Consider the following 6,982-nt stretch of genomic DNA (forward strand, 5'->3'; position numbering starts at 1 on the left):
TTCTAGATACTAGCTTTTGATCATAAACAAGCTTCTGTCCAAGTTTGGTACAAATTCAGGATAGTTTAAGAAAGTTATTAAAAGTTTGAAAACTTTAACCACAGAGTGAATGTAATGTTAACAGGCAGAAAAACTAAGTCCATTTATAAGTAAAATACGGATAAACAGGATTATTTTTTTAACAAAATTAACTTTTGAATACTATCTTATGATCATAAACAAGCTTCTGTCCAAGTATGGTACAAATCCAGGATAGTTTAAGAAAGTTATTAAAATTTGAAAAACTTTAACCACAGAGTGAATGTTATGTTAACTGGCAGAAAAACTAAGTCCAGTTATGAGTAAAATACGGATAAACAGGATTATGTTTTTACCAAATTTTCTTCTGGATACTATCTTATGATTATAAACAAGCTTCTGTCCGAGGTTGGTACAAATCAAGGATAGTTTAAGAAAGTTTTTAAATTGGAAAAACTTTAACCACAGAGTGAATGTAATGTTAACTGTCAGAAAAACTAAGTCCATTTATGAGTAAAATACGGATAAACAGGATTTGTTTTTACAAAATTTACTTCTGGATACTATCTTATGATCATAAACAAGCTTCTGTCCAAGTTTATTAGAAATCCAGGATAGTTTAAGAAAGTTATTAAAATTTCAAAAACTGTAACCACAGAGTGAATATTTGTGGACGTCGCCGACGACGCCGGACGACGACGACGACAACGCCGACGACGGAATGTAGGATCGCTATGTCTCGTTTTTGCGACAAAAGTCGCAGACTCGACAAAAATCAAAAGAAAACTTCACGACGACAAAATAGACGATTTTGTGCCCTGGATCGTTTTAAAACGTGAATTGATCGGTCTTTTTCGAGTGTTATAATGTTTTTTTCGTGTGAATATGGTGTAAAATGTTAACAAACAGACTTCTTCTCTTTTCGTAAGACGGGAAATAAAAGTTTAAAAAAAACGTCAAAGGTAAAAACATCAATTGAAGTTATACACGTTGAATATAAAATTATCCTTAGAATGCTCTTTTTGAATATTCCAAAATGTAAAATAAATCCATCTGTAGGGTGAAATTCTAACATAAAAACCGATCTAAAATTGATACTTTAGGTCAGAAGAGCATAAGTTATGGAACAAAATAACATTTGGTTGAGACAAATTGGAGTTAAAGAGAACGGAAATGAAAATTTCAGCAATTTTTGTAATTGTAAAGGAGTATAACTCTAGAACGGTAAAAGTGACGCCACCAAAATTAAAATTTGATCTGTGTTTTGTGGTAATAAGCATCGTTTGTTGATGTGGTTCATAAATATTTTTCGTTTCTCGTTTTTTATATAGATTAGACCGTTGGTTTTCCCGTTTGAATGGTTTTACACTAGTAACTTTTGGGGCCCTTTATAGCTTGCTGTTCGGTGTGATCTAAGGCTCCATGTTGAAGACCGTACTTAGACCTATAATTGTTTACTTTTATAAATTTTGACTTGGATGGAGAGTTGTCTCATTGGCACTCATACCTTATCTTCTTAAATCTATATATTGTGTATAAGCTTTATGACAATTGGTTGAAGCAAACTAAAGTTAGAGAACGGAAACCAATTTTGGGACGCACGGACACAGGGACGTTCAGACGGACAAGGGTAAAGTTTAATGCCCCTCCGCTACGGTGGGGGCATAATAAGCTAAAAAATATTGATAGGTTATCGAGTTCCTTTTTGTGATATGTGATTTTTTTTTTTAAATGGGGCGAAAAGGATGACTCGGACTTTTACATTAAATTTAGCATTGGCATTATTTGGGACATACGAATGCACGGACGTACAGACGGACAAGGGTAAAGTTTAATGCCCCTCCGCTACGGCGGGTGCATAATAAGCTAAAAATATTGATAGGTTATAGAATTCCTTTTTGTGATATATGTTTTTTTTAATGGGGGGAAAAGGATGACTTGGACTTTTACCTTATATTAAGCATTGGCATTATTTGGGACGTACAGACGCACGGACGTACAGACGGACAAGGGAAAATCTTAATGCCCCTCCGCTACGGCGGGTGCATAATAAGCTAAAAATATTGATAGGTTATAGAATTCCTTTTTGTGATATTTTTTTCACTAGAATTATTTCACACGCGAGTAAATGTAAATATATTTATTTAAAAAAAAAATATAAGTTCGATATCGCACAGCTAATTCTTCTAACATCTAGAAACAACTGATTAACATAAAAGTTGACAAACACTAAAATTGGAACACGTGCAACCTAGTGCACGAGAAAGATAATAAACCGTTATTAGCTACCACAGACTCTTGCCATAAACTTGCGTATCGTCCCCATAACATTTATGAATTTGACAGATGCTGAGTTCGGACAGAGAAAACAATAAACATTGATATAAACATCTATTAAAATTTTAAATTCAAATCAAAGTTGTGTTTTAAATTTCGTTTTTGTATTACTGTTCTCTCATATTTTCCATTATTTTGTAAACAAAAAATTGAAATTGTCTCAGTCAAATAATTTGACAAAGTTTATCAGAAGTTTAGCTATTACCCTATTATACTCAACGAAGCTCGGAGATAAATGTACGTTCACCCGTTAGAACGTTTAACGACCGTTGACTCGTCGAAAAAAGGGAAGGGGTGTGGTTTGGTCATTCAACAAGATAATGCCAAAGCTTTGAGACAAATTACTTCTTTTTTTCAGCAATTACTTCTTTTTTATTAGTAAAATAAAATTAATAGGACTGTATTATATTTCTTTCCATTTTTGAGGACCATTATTATCAATTATGTTGTGTGCAGTATACAAATATGTAATAATGTGCACGTTTAAAATCATCCATGTTGTATGTGGATGGCGAAGGAGTTGACAGAAAGAGATATGCAAAAAGAATATAAAATGACATTGTCAAAGTTTTAGGACCGTGTCATTTCAATATAAAAAATTACTTACTTCATTGTCGTGTTTGTGGACTACCGACTCAAAAGAATGTTGATTTCAACAAAGTGTGTTGTAAACGGTGTATACATACTGTCGGTTAAATTTCGCGGGAAAATTATTGATGTACTTTTTTATACAAGTATAAAAAGTAACTTCATTCCATTATACAAGGTAAACCCCTCCCCCTATTTTTTTTTAACCTAACTTCAGATTTCCAAACATAAACGATTCTGAAGTTTTTCTAAATAGATACGCCAATGTCTTCTCTAATGTCTCCTCTACGTTACATATACAGTCGTTGCCCTTCACAATCTCTATAAATTGGTCTTCAATCATCTTAAGGTACGCCGTCCCTCGTTTTTACAATTTCAGTTTTTTAACCATAACTTCAGATTTTGAACATAAACCACTCTGGAGATTTTCCTAAACGATGCGCCAATGTCTCCTCTACAACACCTATATAGTCGTTGTCCGTCACAATCTCTTTAAAATGGTCCAAATTGGTCTTTTAGCGCCCTATCCCCCTAATCTCATTTTGTCAATTTCACAATAAAATTTTCAGTTTTTTAACCGTAACTTCAGATTTTCAAACATAAACCACTCTGGAGATTTTCTTAAACGATGCGCCATTGTCTCCTCTACAACACCTATATAGTCGTTGCCCGTCACAATCTCTTGAAATTGGTCCAAAATTAACTTAAATAGCCCTATCCCCCTAATCTCATTTTGTCAATTTCACAATTTCAGTTTTTTAACCGTAACTTCAGATTTTCGAACATAAACCACTCTGGAGATTTTCTTAAACGATGCGCCAATGTCTCCTCTACAACACCTATATAGTCGTTGCCCGTCACAATCTCTTGAAAATGGTCCAAATTTTTCTTTTAGTGCCCTATCCCCCTAATCTCATTTTGTCAATTTCACAATAAAATTTTCAGTTTTTTAACCGTAACTTCAGATTTTCAAACATAAATCACTCTGGAGATTTTCTTAAACGATGCGCCAATGTCTCCTCTACAACACCTATATAGTCGTTGCCCGTCACAATCTCTTTAAAATGGTCCAAATTTTTCTTTTAGTGCCCTATCCCCCTAATCTCATTTTGTCAATTTCACAATAAAATTTTCAGTTTTTTAACCGTAACTTCAGATTTTCGAACATAAACCACTCTGGAGATTTTCTTAAACGATGCGCCATTGTCTCCTCTACAAGACCTATATAGTCGTTGCCCGTCACAATCTCTTGAAATTGGTCCAAAGTTAACTTAAATAAGCCTACCCCCCTAATCTCATTTTGTCAATTTCACAATAAAATTTTCAGTTTTTTAACCGTAACTTCAGATTTTCGAACATAAACCACTCTGGAGATTTTCTTAAACGATGCGCCAATGTCTCCTCTACAACACCTATATAGTCGTTGCCCGTCACAATCTCTTTAAAATGGTCTAAATTTTTCTTTTAGTGCCCTATCCCCCTAATCTCATTTTGTCAATTTCACAATAAAATTTTCAGTTTTTTAACCGTAACTTCAGATTTTCGAACATAAACCACTCTGGAGATTTTCTTAAACGATGCGCCATTGTCTCCTCTACAACACCTATATAGTCGTTGCCCGTCACAATCTCTTTAAAATGGTCCAAATTTTTCTTTTAGTGCCCTACCCCCTAATCTCATTTTGTCAATTTCACAATAAAATTTTCAGTTTTTTAACCGTAACTTCAGATTTTCGAACATAAACCACTCTGGAGATTTTCTTAAACGATGCGCCAATGTCTCCTCTACAACACCTATATAGTCGTTGCCCGTCACAATCTCTTTAAAATGGTCCAAATTTTTCTTTTAGTGCCCTATCCCCCTAATCTCATTTTGTCAATTTCACAATAAAATTTTCAGTTTTTTAACCGTAACTTCGGATTTTCGAACATAAACCACTGTGGAGATTTTCTTAAACGATGCGCCAATGTCTCCTCTACAACACCTATATAGTCGTTGCCCGTCACAATCTCTTTAAAATGGTCCAAATATTTCTTTTAGTGCCCTACCCCCCTAATCTCATTTTTTCAATTTCACAATAAAATTTTCAGTTTTTTAACCTTAACTTCAGATTTTCGAACATAAACCACTCTGGAGATTTTCTTAAACGATGCGCCAATGTCTCCTCTACAACACCTATATAGTCGTTGCCCGTCACAATCTCTTTAAAATGGTCCAAATTTTTCTTTTAGTGCCCTACCCCCCTAATCTCATTTTGTCAATTTCACAATAAATTTTCAGTTTTTTAACCGTAACTTCAGATTTTCGAACATAAACCACCCTGGAGATTTTCTTAAACGATGTGCCAATGTCTCCTCTACAACACCTATATAGTTGTTGCCCGTCACAATCTCTTTAAAATGGTCCAAATGTTTCTTTTAGTGCCCTATCCCCCTAATCTCATTTTGTCAATTTCAGTTTTTTAACCGTAACTTCAGATTTTCGAACATAAACCACTCTGGAGATTTTCTTAAACGATGCGCCAATGTCTCCTCTACAACACCTATATAGTCATTGCCCGTCACAATCTCTTTAAAATGGTCCAAATTTTTCTTTTAGTGCCCTATCCCCCTAATCTCATTTTGTCAATTTCACAATAAAATTTTCAGTTTTTTAACCGTAACTTCAGATTTTCGAACATAAACCACTCTGGAGATTTTCTTAAACGATGCGCCAATGTCTCCTCTACAACACCTATATAGTCGTTGCCCGTCACAATCTCTTTAAAATGGTCCAAATTTTTCTTTTAGTGCCCTACCCCCCTAATCTCATTTTGTCAATTTCACAATAAAATTTTCAGTTTTTTAACCGTAACTTCAGATTTTCGAACATAAACCACTCTGGAGATTTTCTTAAACGATGCGCCATTGTCTCCTCTACAACACCTATATAGTCGTTGCCCGTCACAATCTCTCGAAATTGGTCCAAAGTTAACTTAAATAGGCCTACCCCCCTAATCTCATTTTGTCAATTTCACAATTTCAGTTTTTCAACCGTAACTTCAGATTTTCGAACATAAACCACTCTGGAGATTTTCTTAAACGATGCGCCATTGTCTCCTCTACAACACCTATATAGTCGTTGCCCGTCACAATCTCTTGAAATTGGTCCAAAGTTAACTTAAATAGGCCTACCCCCCTAATCTCATTTTGTCAATTTTACAATTTCAGTTTTTTAACCGTAACTTCAGATTTTCGAACATAAACCACCCTGGAGATTTTCATAAACGATGCGCCAATGTCTCCTCTACAACACCTATATAGTCGTTGCCCGTCACAATCTCTTTAAAATAGTCCAAATTTTTCTTTTAGTGCCCTACCCCCCTAATCTCATTTTGTCAATTTCACAATAAATTTTCAGTTTTTTAACCGTAACTTCAGATTTTCGAACATAAACCACTCTGGAGATTTTCTTAAACGATGCGCCATTGTCTCCTCTACAACACCTATATAGTCGTTGCCCGTCACAATCTCTTGAAATTGGTCCAAAGTTAACTTAAATAGGCCTACCCCCCTAATCTCATTTTGTCAATTTCACAATTTCAGTTTTTTAACCGTAACTTCAGATTTTCAAACATAAACCACCCTGGAGATTTTCATAAACGATGCGCCAATGTCTCCTCTACAACACCTATATAGTCGTTGCCCGTCACAATCTCTTTAAAATGGTCCAAATTTTTCTTTTAGTGCCCTATCCCCCTAATCTCATTTTGTCAATTTCACAATAAAATTTTCAGTTTTTTAACCGTAACTTCAGATTTTCGAACATAAACCACTCTGGAGATTTTCTTAAACGATGCTCCAATGTCTCCTCTACAACACCTATATAGTCATTGCCCGTCACAATCTCTTTAAAATGGTCCAAATTTTTCTTTTAGTGCCCTATCCCCCTAATCTCATTTTGTCAATTTCACAATAAAATTTTCAGTTTTTTAACCGTAACTTCAGATTTTCGAACATAAACCACTCTGGAGATTTTCTTAAACGATGCGCCAATGTCT

This window comes from Mytilus californianus, unplaced genomic scaffold (assembly GCF_021869535.1).
Source record: "Mytilus californianus isolate M0D057914Y unplaced genomic scaffold, xbMytCali1.0.p SCAF_6, whole genome shotgun sequence".
Classification (NCBI taxonomy): Eukaryota; Metazoa; Mollusca; class Bivalvia; order Mytilida; family Mytilidae; genus Mytilus; species Mytilus californianus.